This window comes from Petaurus breviceps, unplaced genomic scaffold (genome assembly GCF_028583685.1).
Source record: "Petaurus breviceps papuanus isolate PSGF00001 unplaced genomic scaffold, PetGlider_PUasm1.0 175, whole genome shotgun sequence".
Classification (NCBI taxonomy): Eukaryota; Metazoa; Chordata; class Mammalia; order Diprotodontia; family Petauridae; genus Petaurus; species Petaurus breviceps.
Window position 1 is genome coordinate 48,989,546 of NW_027185764.1, and position 16,100 is coordinate 49,005,645.

Consider the following 16,100-nt stretch of genomic DNA (forward strand, 5'->3'; position numbering starts at 1 on the left):
TCTTCCCTCCCTTTCTTAGAATTAACATTGCATAAAGTTTAAATCACTCCTAAACTAATACTTTACTCACCTTTTGACATATCTGAATACAAAATAACTCAGTTTTCTCATCTATAAAATGAAGGGGTTGGGATGGATGAATTCCAAATCCCAATTCTAGCTCTAAACATATGATCTTATGAACACATTAAAACAACAAGGTGGAGAGTATGTTTATTTCCTACCCCCTTACAATTCATTAACAGCAAAAGCCCTTGTTTTATATGTAGTAGAATTATACCTTTGTTCTTAAAGTAGGAATGTTTTTTACATATACCTAAGTTTGAAATATTTTGTTTATCATATTCTCAAAACTAACATGTAAAACATACAATCCTATATTCTTAATGTAAAGTAATGTATGGTAAATCCTAAAATCATACAGAATTAATAAGGCAAAAAAATCTACTCCCCAAAGATAAATATTACCAATACAATCATAGCCATTACATCTATGCACTCATTTTATATTTTACATGCTTTGAAGGTATTTCAAAAGAGATACTGTCAATTTTCACTATTTTATTTGTCAAAAAACTTGTTGAAAACTACCACTACTCATGTCAAAAAGCATATAGGAAGAAAAAAAGACCTATAAGCTTCATTTGATATTAATATTTACTAGTAAAGTATAATCTGGCTGCTTCCCCAAAATTCATTCCTAAGGGAAAGCTAGCAGACTACAAAAGACTGAGGCTAGGACAAATATTTTAAGCAAAGTCTACTAAAACTATAGAAAGTATTTTTGTTTGCTTAAACCTAAATCCCTCCCTGTGTTGAAATCTATATGGGTTGATTCACTGTCATGGAATCTAAAACAACTTTGTGGTGTTGTTTAATCAAGGATCACTGTGTAGCCGTATTTTAATGCTTTTATTGTTCACAGCCATGTAGTATTTTCCTTAGATGACATGCCTCTCTACCTGATTTGTGGTAGTGGCTCTTACAGCAACAAAAAAGGGAGGAGGATTTAAATGCCAGATATTTTGCCTAAAGAGTGCCTTGCATTGCCACTAGTTTACCCAATACACGTAGCTACTGATGAAAAAATAAGCAAAGAAATGCTTTATTGAGCATATTTGTTCTACTTTCAATCACTGTTTTCCACGACAAAGGAAGACTATGGGTAAAATTAAAATAGCTTTTTAAAAAGTTTTTGAAATAGTTTTTAGAGAACTAGGAATAGCAGGAAATGGATGAAGACCAAAGAGACTAATTGAAAATTAATGAACAATATTGTTTCTGGATAATAGAAGTATATTCTGTTGTGAACGGCCTTGGTCATTGAATTTGCTTCATTAAACAAACACATATTAAGTACTTGTACTACACCTGCAAGGCTCTGGGTTATGCATTAAATGACCTGAATCTCAGGTGCACCCAGAGTAATGTTCCCATTAGAACAGATAGCTGTGAAGTGTAGAATGGGCACGCTGTCTGTAGTTATACTGTAAGGGGCAAGCCATAACTATTCGATGACGAATTTCCTTCTCATTTTACCCCAGAATCCACTTTGAACCTCATTAAAATATATAACCAGAGCCATAACTAGCAATTTTGGCTGTGGGAGCAAGAGCTACAAACTATATTCATCTTGCCCTTAAATCAACTTTGAAAGACAAATTTAATTGGGGGGAGGGGAGGAATCGTTGGGCAACACGTTGCTAGGAGACAAAGAGTCTGGCCCAGGATGCTGAGGCTGTTACTTGAAAGGGTTCCTGGGGTAGGAAGCAGTGTTGGCCAGGTTAGGGTCTCGCTTGGGTTTTAATGGGAACAGGGAGAGGAAGAAGCATACTATCTGATAGCTTCCTAATTATTCTTGCTAAAGGTGCTAAATTCAATTATTTCTAAGATAAGGCAAGTACAATCCGCACCCAATAAGTTTATTTCCTGGAGCAAAATCCTGATTGATCTGCCTTAGGTACAACTCTGCATGTAAGTATTATCTTCCCCATCCCACATTTTACCTTAGTATACATCTTTTTTTTATAACTAAAATTACCTATATTTACTTAGTTATATGCAAAGAAATACACAGAATATTCTTCATACATAGAAGGCAAATTCTTTGAGGAGAGAGGCTATCTCATTTTGGTATAGTATCTCATACAAAGCAGATGTAATAAATGCTTGCTAAATAATCAATTAATTCTTCATTGCCCTTCTTTCTACTTTGTGGTCATTCTGGTTAAAGTCAGAAACTTAATCATTTGTTTTCGTTCAGTTATTTTTCAATTGTATCTGACTCTTCACGACCTCATTTGGGGTTTTCTTGACAAAGATACTAGAGTGGTTTGCCATTTACTTCTCCAGCTCACTTTACAGATGAGGAAACTGAGGCAACCAGGGTTAAGTGACTTGGCCAGGGACACACCACTAGTGTCTGAGGCCACATGTGAACTCAGGAATATGAATCTTCCACTGCGCCACCTAGCTGCCCTAACAATCATAAGTCACACTTATATCTACACTTAAATAATAATAGAGGTGGCTAGGTGGCACAGTGAATAGAGGACCTGAGTTCAAATCCAGCCTCAGACACTTAACACAAAAACTAGCTGTGTAACATTGGGCAAGTTACTTAACCCCAATTGTCCTACTTTCCCCCCTCCAAAAAGCAATAATAATAATAGCTAAAATTTACATAGCATTTTAAGGTTTAAAAAGCACTTTACAAATACTATCTCATTTAATCCTGATAACAACCCTAGATAGGAGCTATTAACACTGTCATTTTACAGATGAGGAAAATGAGGTTGAAAGAGATTAAATTGCATGTCCTGGGTGACACCATTGGTAAATGTCTGAGGTGAGATTCAAACCCAGGTCCTGTATTATAAACCCTGCCAGATGTAGTTTCAATGTGGTCAGTGACAAACAAATCCACAATTAGGTGACAGATTGCTTCTTAAGGATAGTACCTAGTGTATTATGTTTAAACTATTGGGATACAATATCTGTAACTCACAAAACTATAATATAATAAAAGGCAGTGGTATACGTAAGCAGGAATCTATCTTTGAGGGAGACTGGGAACCCAGCAATGCTGCAGTGAAGCCCATTTTGACTATTTCAAGGGAGGAAATTGTGGGAAAATTCTGGCCATGAACTACAAGCTGAGGCAAGGGAGGACAAAAAATATGGAAGCCTCCTAAATGGCGAGCCCCACAACAAAACTTTGGACCATGAAACCCCGTCTCTCGGCCTGTAAAGCAAAATCCAATGAACTACCAAAAGGCTTTCCATTGTCAAGGGGAGAAAGAAACTTATTCTATGTGTTCCAAAGTAGAATCATAAGATCTAGAGCTAGAGGTGATCTAATCCAAGAACCTTATTTTACACTTACAGATCCAGTGAGGTGATCCAGTGAGGTGAAGAGGTTTGTTCAAGGTTATAGAAGTAGTAAGATAAAAAGATTCAAATTCTGGCACTCTGACTTGAAGGACAATGTTCTTTCTGCTCATTTTTCTGCTTCTTGGGGGAGTCATCATTTGAATCATAGCATAATAAACTTAATAAAGAAAATTTATTTTCAGTTTATTAGTGAAGAGAACAAAAGAAAAATGCAAAAAAAAATTCTCCATGAACATTATTCAAATATGTTATATACATAAAGAAGATAAGCCAAAGTTTGGGGTCATTAAGAGGACACTAACATTTCCCAAAGGCTGCTCTCCCTTGCTTTGTTTACTTCTGAATCTAACTCCATGTCCATTTACAATGTCTATCCAATACAGAGATATAGATATATAGATGATATAGATGGAACTATTGATATATAGACAGACAGATGTATAAGCTTTATTGGTTGTCCATTTCAGTATGTCACAGATTCATTTGAGAGAATTAGAGTATGGTATATATACATACATGTCAATATATCAAGTCAACAAATGTTTATAAACCCCCTAATATGTGCCAGCAATGGAGCTGATGATACAAAGGCAAAACAAAACAAAATAAAACAAAATTTAGTCTCTGCTCTCAAGTGGTTCATAGTCTAATGTGAGAGACAACATGCAAACATTTATATATAAACAATATATACACAGGATAAAGTGCAGTCAATCAACAGAGGGAAGGCTCTAGCATTAAGAAAAATCAGGAAAGGATGAGATTTAAGTTGAAACTGAAGAAGCCAAGGAAATCAAGAGACAGAGAGGAAGAGGAGGGAGAAAATTCCAGGCACTGGGGACTACTGAAAATGCATGGAATCAGGAGGAGTGTCTCAGGAGAGGGAGAGTGAGAAGGCTGATGTCACTGGATCACAGAGTATGTGAAGAGAAGTAAGGTATAAGGAAATCTGAGAGGTAGGAAGAGGCCAGGTTATGAAGGGCTTTGAAAGCCAAACAATGGATTTTATCATTGATCTAGGAGGCAATGCAGAGGCATGCAAGTTTAATGGGAAGGGTAATGACATGGTTGGACCCACACTTGGAGAAGATGACTGGATTTGAGACCTGAGTGGAGCTGCATGGAGTGAGAAGAGACTTGAGGCAGGGAAAGTAACTAAAAGTCTACTGTAATAGCGTAGGCGTGAGGTGATGTGAGCCTGCACCCATGCATTTGCATTGTCAGAGGAGAGAAAGACACATATTTGAAGGCTGTCCTTGTTTTTTGCTTTTTGGCAGGGGGAAGGCTGGGCAATTGGGGTTAATGACTTGCCCAAGGTCACTGGACTAGTAAATACCAAGTGTCTGAGGTGGGATTTGAACTTAGGTCCTCCTGACTCCAGGGCCGGTGCTCTATTCTCTGCACCACCTAGTGTTATGGGAATGTGAATTTAAGATCTTCCCTGCCCCTAGGCCCTTTGATTGGCTTAAGTGCACCTGGAGCCTGTGGGGGGAAGCTTGGTTTTCTGGAATACTTTTTGATTGGGCAGTGGGTCAAGAGGGTTGTTACATTTCTCTGAGCCAGGAGAAGGCTATACAAACCCTGATGTGAGGCTTTGTTTTGGGGCTCCCTTTGAGAAATGTTGTATGATTTGACCAGACAAGACTCTGGGCAGCCATTGAGACCCCCAGCTTTGAAAAACCCAGATGTTGGTGCTTCTCTCTCTGGTAACTGACTAGGTATAGATGTAATGGTCAGACAGTTGGAGGCCTGTCTGCTGAAATGTTTCTCAGTCTTCTTGTAACTTCTTTTTTTTTTTTTAATGATCAGAGTGAACCTTTAATGTTGGTATGTAGTACATGTACAGCAAAAAAATGTGTCACAAGTGTTTAGAAAAATCAGCTTGTCCTTTGCTGGCAAAGAAGAAAATGGAAGTGATACAGTACTAAATTGGGTTACAAACAATTTAAATTATGAGTTTAATGTGTTTGTTTTTTATCAAAAATTCCCTTTCTGGCAGTTCTGACAGGTGTGATCATTCTCCATGAAGATGAGAATACTTTTTTAGCCCCCACAAATATTTTCCTACCCTCCTTAAATACCATATGCTCTTTCATCCTCAGTTTCCAAAAGATAGCATTTTTTTAGGGTGTCAATGGATAATAGCTGTTCCATTGGTTTTTTGATGCATTGCATCCATGAAATGTCGATGACCATCTAAATATAACATGGAATCTCCATAAGTTTTGGGAATCACCGATGGCACTTCTTTTTCAACAAAAAATGTGAAATGGAAGACATTGGTAGTCTTGTGCTCTTTAGTGCCAGGGAAAGATACTTCACTGTGTATTCTAACTTGAATGTGATTCTTTTCAGTAAAACAAACCTGGGAAGAAAAGAATAGCAGTGATCCAATTTCAACAGGCCTCTGAAACATAATGTCATCTACAGCGATTAGAAAAGGTCTGGAACCAGCAAAATTACAAGCAGTAGCCCAACCAAGTTCAAATGCTTTTCTCATAAGGAAACCTCCGAAGATTCTATTGAAAATGTTCCGTTCCTCAGGATGGCACATCTGAAGACTCTTCAATTTTGTATCTTCCATCCACACTGAATCTGGAGGCAAAATTCGACTTTGAAAACTTATAGTCCTTGGGTCCAGCGTGTTAAGGAACACGTTATGAACTGCATTCCTTTCTTCTGCGGTGGGAGCCATTTTCAATAAGGATACAGTACTGGAGGCAATCCTCCTCACCTTATTCTGTTCTCCTTGCTTGAAGAGTTCCTCTTCCTCTGGACCTTCAGGGACTAATGGATTTATAAAAGCTGGCCCTTTGTTTTCAGGATCACGGGCCACCATTACAAATGTTGCATCCAAGACAGGATGGTAAACCGTATCATGTAACTGACACATGTGCATCTTGACTTCCATAGATGTCTTTCCAACCCAACTCACATGTCCACTGAATTTAATGTCATTTTCTGGACTTACGACTTTCTTACATAAGTCAATTTTGTCAACCAAGGCCATCACAATAGAGAAAGGGGACATCTTCCCGGAATCTATTTTGGTGTGAGTATAGCTAATAAGAACTCCTATGCTGTCAAGATCTTCAAGTATCCTGCCAAATCTTACACTATTGTATACAGTCAAATATTTCTCCCGTAATGTAGGTTGAGTTCCTAAAGGCAAAATGACTTCGATATAACTGTCCTTCATCCTCCTTGGAAGCAGATCCTTCTGGCTCTTAGGCAACAGGCTATGAAGTAACTTTCTCTCCTCCAGAGCTTTCACATGGTCACTCCACTGTGTGGATATTCCTAATACCTCCCGAAGTTTATGCCGAAACAGATTATCACATACCATCAGTCATAGGAATGGGTGAACCTGCTCCTTCCATAACGAGAGTTCCCTTGGTTCTATTAATAATTGTCTCTTGGCCAGGTGACCTGCGAAGAATTGCCTATCTCTTGTTCAGTGCACGAAATCTAGAGCCAGGGGAGAGGCGGGAGCCCCATGCCAGCTGAGCTCCCCAGTGCTCCGAGGGGAGTCTTACCGCATTGCTGCCCGCCACCTCTTCTTGTAACTTCTGCTTGTAACCTGACTCTGAAGTTCGGGTACTGAATTTTTCCCCTGAATTAGGTAAATGATATGTTTGATTGATTAAGGCAAGATTGTTAACCCATTTTGAGTTGTTCTCCTTTAGAAAAGCAGATCTAAGAAAGTGTGGTGGCAGCCACTCTGGGTATGTGAGGGTTCTTGCTGCTATTATTAGCCGACCATTGAAAGCTGTTTTAAAGGAATGAGAAATTGAAGTTGGAAGCCTTGTGGCTGGTAGGATGGTGGTTCCCTTGATAGCAATAAGAAGGTTAGGAATCATGGAGGGTGTGGGAGTAAAGCTAATGAGTCCTTGCATTTAAGATGTCAAGGATCTATACTGCCATCAAGGCGAGTCTAAAATTTGGTAGATAAGTCTTAGAGAGAGGCCTAAAGAAGCCAAGGAAATCAAGAGACAGAGAGGAAAGGTTTTTTGCCCATGGTCACACAGCCAGTAAGTATCAGAGGCATGACATGTGCCCAAATCTTCTTTCCAAGTCTAGCCACCCTAGTATGCCACACTGGTTCTCAAATATATATATATATATGTATATCTATATGTATACATATACACATGAATAAACTTTACATACATTTCCATACACATTATACAGTGTGAATCTATGGGAAAAATGGTCAAATCATCAGGTAACATCATGATACCAAAACCAACAAAATTTCTAAGTACCCTTAAAATCAGGATAAGTTTAAGTGATAGTTTTATGTTATAAAATTATATAAAATATATAAACAGACTAATTGCAAGATCAGAAAATACTCCTTGAATTATTTAGGTTTTAATTTCTTTTCCTTTTTTTTTTTGAGGGGGGAGGGCAGGGCAATTGGGGTTAAGTGACTTGTCCAAGGTCACATGGCTAGTACTTATTAAGTGTCTGAAGCTGGCTTTGAACTCAGATCCTTCTGACTCCAGGGCTGGTGCTCTATTCACTGCACCACCTAGCCACCCCAGGTTTTAATTTCTTAAATAAGTTGGGAATAGTAGAGAAAAAAGAGATTGAATTTAGAGATTACTTTCAGAATTTAGTTCTTCTTAAGCTACACAATTTTTACTCTTTATAGTTTAGAAAATCATCCTAGCATTTCCTGATTCAACCAACCTAAAAGCTTATTGTTAACTTGCAGAAAAAAATCTGTCTCTGTCTCATGCTCTCTCATTCCCTCCCTCCCCCCCCCCCCCCATGTATTCACACACATTTTCTTTACTGGATATAATAAAAAAAATCTCATTGCCAGCTAGCAAAAAAAGTCCTATCATATGACTATGATACTATCAAAATACTATGTTTCTGAGCTGTCACAATGTAGGATTGACATATGACATTTATAAAATGTCAGAAACCTCCAAAACTTTTATAGCCTTTTCCCCAGCAGGATTTCAAGATGTAAAATGAACTAAAGTCAACTGTATGCTCATTAGCCAAGCCAATTCGGATGAAACTACATGACAATACTGCCAATTGACAATGAACCACTGTGATATCCAAGTGTAGGTGTAAAAAATAATAAGCCAACTACTGGTGTAACAAAATCTCACAATCTCAGAACAGGTAATAAATATGCAACAAGGCAGGTGGTCCCCCCCACTGGAAATAAGAGAGGGTCATATATAATATATATATATACATATATATATATACACACACATATATATGTATATGCATACACACACACATAACGTAAGAAAAGGTATTGACCAGTCAAGGTAATCAAAATTTGTTTAATGGATATCAGCAGCTAGAATCAGTAGCTCAAGTTGTATGTGTGAAAAGCCACAAATATAAGTGTGTAATGAAAGCTCGCAACAGCAGCAGAGTCTTATAGCATAGTTTTCTAGTGCCTGGATCTGTGAAACAGATAAAGCAAAATCATTTTTTAATTTAATAAGTGATAAAGAGACTGTCACAATACAAATTATGATGGTGCATGTGAATGAACTATTTTGCAAAATCTTCCCTACTGGAAAAATACTTATATGCCCCCCAGAGGACAGAAGGGGATTAACACTAAAAAAAAATCTTAAAGGGGAATTGAGTTTTCAGAAAGTACAAAAACAAGAACAAACCAAACTGGATAAAACTTCAATATACATACATATATTTTTCTCTGTCTCTTAAAAAATTGAAAAAAAAAAAGGAATCAATCTGGAGATGCTTTCTGCAACAGCTAATTGCATTCAGTAATTACAAAATAGGGAATGTACTTATATATGTTATATAACTTTAAAGATCTTATAGGACATTATGCCAAGGTAACTGCAGAATTTTGAATTCAGAACATGACAGATAATTGAAGAAGTGGTAATTTTATTATTCTTTTTTATTTGAAGTGTTCTCGCTTTTTAATTGATAAAATGATTTTTAAAATGAAATCTTGGAAATTATAATACTCTATTTAAAAACTGGTAAACTACATCAAAGTGGTTTTATAACTGAATGGGGAATAGGGAGGGGAAAATGTTCAATCACACTTTTTGGTGAGTTTCAAAATAGTCATTTGCACACTTCAGGTTCATAGGATTATAAGAATCATCACTAGATGTTCTATGTTGGTATAAGAGTGCTTACTGAAGCATCTGTAATATCTGTGAATAAAGACAAATTCTGATAGATGACTACCCTCTTGATGGCATTACTAATTTTACTACAGAGACATAATATGTTGTTATTATTTCTGTCTTTAGTTTTATTTTTTTTTCTTTTTGGAGGGAAGGCAGGGCAATTGGGGTTAAGTGACTCGCCCAAAGTCACACAGTTTTTTGTGTTAAGTGTCTGAGGTGGGATTTGAACTCAGGTTCTCCTGATTCTAGGCCAGGGCTCTATTCACTGTGCCACCTAACCACCCCCTCTGTCTTTAATTTTAGATGATGATGATGAAGACAATAATTTTGACCTTGACATGAAGATTTGACTAAAAAGCCTAGTGCTAGCCTAACAGTCCCTTCTTTACCGGGCATGTGTGAACTCTGTCCTTTGATTAACAGCTACAAAGATTACAGAAAAACAAAACAAAACACATACATGAGAGAACAGATTACAAAACTGAAATAAGAATAAGTTGTAAAAGTGTTTCTCCAAACTTCTGTATTCTGAAAATAAACATTTTGAAGTGTCAATAAAGCATTACTTTATTTTTTCAAAGCCATAATAACTAAGGATGATGATGATAGTGAATTATAAGCCAGAGTAGTAAGGGATAGTATAAAACTTGGAGCATTTAGAATGATTCTAGTTTTGGTCCTTAAAAACTCACACCTGGACTACTGTAAGGCTGACTAATTGGTTTCCCAACCTACAGTCTTTCCTTCTATCCTTCTTATTACTAAATATTTAATAATCACTATGTTACTTCCTTGCTCAAAATTCATCATTATTTCCCTTTCCTTACAGTATCATGTCTGGATGCTAACATTAAAGGCTCTCAATCTGACCCCTTCCTTTTTAGCCTTACCAACAGTTAATCAATCAACGAGTATTTATTAAGTTCCTATTACATGTCAGTCACAGAGCAGGCTTTGGAGATACAAAGACAATAGTGGAACAGTCTCTGCCCTGGAAGAGCTCACATTTTATGATTCGGCTGCTCCTTCATATGAACATGTCACTTCAGCCAGAATGAGTTTCCTTTATATTAAAATCCTAGCACTGGAATGGATTGAGGTAACATCTAATCTAGTGGTTCTCAAACTTTTTAGTTTCAGGAACACTTCATAACTAAAAATTATTGAGGACCCCTGCTAAGAGTATTTGTTCATGTGGGTTATAAATACTTAAACCAGCCAGTTGATAGACATTTATTAAGCACCTACTATGTACCAAACACTAGGGGGTACAAATACAAAGAGGCAAAAAGTCCCTGCCTTCAAGGAGCTCAAAATCAAACAGGGAAGACGACAAATAAACAAATATGTGTGTGTGTTCTGAAACATATATTTAGAAATATATACATTCAGAAATAAATTTATACGCAAATATATTTATAAATACACTATATATAGTGTATATAGATAAATAGGAAATAATTAACAAAGGAAAGGATATTTATTAGAAATGAAAACATCTTTGGGGTGGCTAGGTGGCACAGTGAATAGAGCACTGGCTCTGGAGTCAGAAGCATCTGAGTTCAAATCTGACTTCAGACACTTAATATTTACTAGCCATGTGACCTTGGGCAAGTCACTTAACCCCAACTGCCCTGCTTTCACCTCTCTAAAAAGCAAAAAAAAAAAAAGAAAACATTATTATTATAAAGATAGCTTTGATCTTGAGGATGTCCTGAAAGGGATCCCTGTACCACATTTGAAAATCGTTGATCTAATCTAATCCCTTAATTTTATTATTTATAGATAAGGGAACTGAGATCCAGAGATTTTCACCAAGGAGTTGAGAGTAGACTAGAATCCAGGTCTTTTGACTATGTCAGGGACCTTTGGGGTCACTTATACTTCTAAATCTAAAATCTTCTGGTTTCTTACCATTCCCCAAATATGGCTTGTATACTCTCACCTTAATCTTGCTAAATTGCCCTCTTACTGGTTTTCTTTTTGTAATTTTGCCCAGCCTTCAAGACCTAGCTCAGGCTCTAACTTTTTTTTTTTTTGCTTTTTGGAGGGCAATTGGGGTTAAGTGACTTGCCCAAGGTCACATGACTAGTTTTTGTGTTAAGTGTCTGAGGCTGGATTTGAACCCAGGTCCTCCTGACTCCAGGGCCGGTGCTCTATTCACTGTGCCACCTAGCCACCCCAGGCTCTAACTTTTTAATAAATTTTCCTTGAAGGTTCTAGTTCACATAGACTATATTTATCCCACTGAGTCCTTAAAAATTTGTTGTTTGTGCCAGTCATTTGATACTTATGTTATGGCAGAGGAGAGAGAGACAGACAGAGAGAGAGACAGAGACAGAGACAGAGAGAGACAAAGAGAGAGACACAGAAAGACAGAGACAGAGAGAGACAGAGCTGTTCTCGGGTTCAGGGAGACCTGTGTTCAAGTCACTTCTGAAACATATTGGCTGTGTGACTGACAGCAACTCACTTAACCTTTCAGTACTCTGGGTACCTCCCTATGACTGAAAGTTGCCAAGAAGCTACCAGTCTGAATAGATAGAAGACACTTATTCAGGAATTCCCTATTTCTTTGTATATGTGACCTATTATGTTTAAATTGTAGTAGACACATTGATTAGAGGGAATGTACTCTCTGCATCCCCTAAAGTGTTTAACACAACATTTTGTATAGAGTACATGTAAAAATATTTGTTGCTATGTTCACATATACATACATAGTACATAGTACATGTACTATACATTTTTGTATATAATTCACCTAGACATACATATACACACATACATACATAAATATATTTATCCACATCAAATAACTATTTCCCTTCTAGGATTCCAAGTAAAATGGTAGTGATAAGATAAAAAAATTAACATAAAGTAGGGAGGGGGCTAAATCTTCCTTCACAACTGATAAGGAAGGGTTTAATTTATTTGGGTTAGCATGAGAAAAGATTTGATAAGAGTATTTTTTTCCCTACAATTTTATAATACTAACAATTTTAATTTTAAATTTGAAGGGAAGCATTATAGCATACAATATAGGTCAGGTCTTAGAGTCAGGTAGACCTAGTTCCAAGACAAGCCAGGTGAACATGGACATGTTACTTGACCTTTCAGTGCCCTTTCTCAGAGTGGCTCTCATAGCCATAAATGTGTTTCTGATTTGCATCAGTAAACAGAGGGAGTTTCCACACTGATAGAATCATAGGGATAATGATAGGGCCTGGACCTGTAATTTCATTGGTATAAGGAACTTCCTTTATCAGTGTTGATCAGCACTGTCACGACAATTTAGGGTTTTAGGGAGTTCCCTAGAACGGAGATGTCAAACACACAGCCCATGGGCCATATGTGGTTCGTAGTACTACCTAAACGCTGCTGGAATCAAATTAAAATATAATTGGGAAATATTTAAGAAAATAAATAAAAACACAATAAAGCACAGATAATGTTATAACATAGTTTTCTAAGTCATTATGTGACCGACCCATAGGAAATCTTATGTGTGGTTTAGTGGTCTTCATTTCTATTTATATTTGACTCCACTAGTTGAGAGCACTTAGAAATTAAGTGACCTGCCCAGGGCCATACAGCCATCATGTGTCAGAGGAATGATTGAAATTTTGTCCTTCCTGGGTTCAGGACTAGCTCTATTCACTAAACCATACTCTCTAGTGGAAGAACATCTGGGATTCAGACTTCCAAAAAAACACAACTTTAGTATTTATTAATATAATAAATATCTTCTTTGTAAAAAGTCATACTCTGAGGACTCACTGAAACGTGGAGATGAGCCTATATTCTATAATGGTGCCAAAGGAGCAGAACCTGTAACAGGACCTAGCAAACAGAAGCTTTGAGTTTGGGCCCAGTAATGGACTGTACAGTTGGTGTCCAGGAGTTGGCCTAGTTGAGTTTAAAGATGTTCATCATCAGACTTGGCCCAATGTAATTAATTTTTTAAGTTATAACCATTCAAGAAGACTAAGTTACATAGGGCCTCTGTGAACTGTGCCAATGCTACTAGATATCTGAAGTATGAAGTAAGTTTAAAGAATTAAATCATTTAAGCCTAATGATTTAATGAAGAATATATGGTACATGAAATATAAATATTGTTTTAAACTACCATATGGTAATATTCAGAGAGAAGTAGTCATAGGCTAATAACAAAAAAGGATGAGAGAAAAGATAATTGTTATGCCAAGAATTATGAGTAAATAGATGGATGTTGAGAAATATAGATGTAACTTAAATGATTTAATGGACAAAACCAAATTCTTATAGATTTAGGGCTGGAATCAATCTTAGAGGTCGCTAAATCCAATATTTTACAAATAAGAAAATTAAAGCACAGAAATGTTAAATGATTTGATCAAGGTCACACATAGGTAATAAGTAGCAGTAATATAATTTGCATAACATTTTTATAACTCCAAATCTAATAGTTTCTCCATTGTACCATGCTTCTTTTTTTCAATTAAATTCAATAAACATTTATTATATATTTACATAATATGTATGGCATGTGTAGCATATACACATAGTATACACACACTATATATAATATATATTACGCACATAATGTATGTGTGTATATATGTATGTGTACATACATACAGACATGCACACTCATTATAATAGGCATTGGAGATACAAAGATACATATGACACAGAATTTGACTTCAAGAAGTTCACCACCTGCTCTTTCCGCCATCTTGCAGCGTTGCCATCATGGTGCACATGAATATCCTGGCAGATGCTCTCAAAAACATCAACAATGCAGAAAAGCGAGGAAAATGCCAGGTTCTCATTAGGTTGTGCTCTGAAGTAATTGTCTGGTTCTTAACTGTGATGATGAAGCATGGTTACGCTGGCGAATTTGAGATCATTGATGATCACAGAGCAGGAAAATTTGTCATAAATCTCATGGGCCCATTAAACAAGTGTGGTGTAATCAGCCCCAGATTTGATGTTCAATTGGAAGATCTGGAAATGTGGTAGAATAATCTGCTACCATCCCATCAGATCGGGTTTATTGTGCTTACAACCTCAGCCGGCATCATGGACCATAAGGAAGCAAGACAAAAACACACAGGAGGAAAAATCCTGGGATTCTTTTTCTAAGGATTTAAAACATACATACAAATAAAATGCTCCAATGGACCAAAAAAAAAAAAAAACAAATTTACCACCTTACTGAGAGGTAAGATGTAACACAATTGTGGTATAAAGGAAAATATGATAAAGTTTAAATTACTCTGAGAAATTTGAGGAAGGAAAAAGAGTTTCATGGCAATTCTGGCACCTGAATCATCACTTGAAGGCAGAGAGGGACTTCAACAGACAGAGATGGATGGATTCTATTCTAGATGCAGAGGCTGGCATATAAAAAGGTAGAGATGAAAGAAGTTAGGGTGAGAAAAAGGGAGAGGGTCTAGTACAGTTTGCCTGAAACAACAGAACTTGGGGAGGGGAGTAAATGGTTTGAGAAAAATCTGGAAAGTTAGATTAGAGCCAGATTGTAGAGGGCTCTGACTATCAGAATTAGGAGTTTGTTTTGCTAGGCAATGGGGACACACTGAACATTTCTGAGAAGAGGGGTAACAGGGTCAGAGTAGAAAGTTATCTAGGCACCATTGTGAAGCTAAGAGTACATTACAACAGAAACTCTTGGCTGAAACATGTTAAGAAAGTTGTGCTTTCATAGAGGTGTAGCTTATTTTCTTATTCATTCAGCAAGTATCCACTGAATCCTAAATATCCAGCACTAAAAACAAAAATATAAAACATTTATTTTAGTTTCACTGAAGAGATAAAATGGATTCTGTTTTGGCCTTGGCTATGCCTCTTTGAGTATCTCTGCTAGTATGGCAGTCTGATACTTAATGAGTGTCAGTACCCTCCTCTGTCAAATAAGGTTAATAGTCCTTGAACTGTGAACCTCCATGGGCTATGGGGAGGTTTAAGTGAGGAGAAGAGATGTAAAGGTCATGATTGTAATAAAGAAAAGGGATTCTTACTTTATCATGGGAATTTGTGCTTGGGGGAAGCAAAACATTCTTTTTTTTTTTTCAGTCAGTTAATAAACATTTATTAAGTAACCACTATGTGCCAGACACTGTTCTAAACCCAGAGGATACAAAGAATGGCAAAAGCCCATCCCTGTCCTCAAGGAGCATGCAGTCTAATGGGAGAGACAGGGCGCAGACAACTACATGTAAACAAAAGACCTCTAGAGCACACGGGAGATAATCAACAGAGGGAAGATGCTGGCATTCATGAAGATCTCACCACAGGTCTTGGGACCAATCCCTGCAGCAGGATGAGGATGTGAAGCTGTGAGGGATAGCTGATGTGCTGGATACAGAGTCAAGATCCAAAAAGATCTTGACGGGATAAATAAAGTCAATGCATAATACTCAGTTGAATATATTTTAATAAGATGAAATATATTAGTGACCAAAGTAAAGACCTGTACTTGGGGTAAAAACAAATCGATTTCACAAGAAGAAGGAGGTGTACTGAGACTGAAAAGTCATAACCACC

At 36.9% G+C, this 16,100-nt stretch overlaps 1 protein-coding gene and 1 pseudogene across 6 annotated transcripts in view; both read right to left on the reverse strand.

Annotated features, from left to right (window-relative positions):
- KIAA0825 (KIAA0825 ortholog) overlaps positions 1–16,100 on the reverse strand; it is a 549,915-nt gene that overhangs the window by 188,653 nt on the left and 345,162 nt on the right. The gene's annotated exons all lie outside the window — the stretch shown is intronic.
- On the reverse strand, positions 5,323–6,948 carry LOC138158839 (acyl-coenzyme A thioesterase 9, mitochondrial pseudogene; annotated as a pseudogene).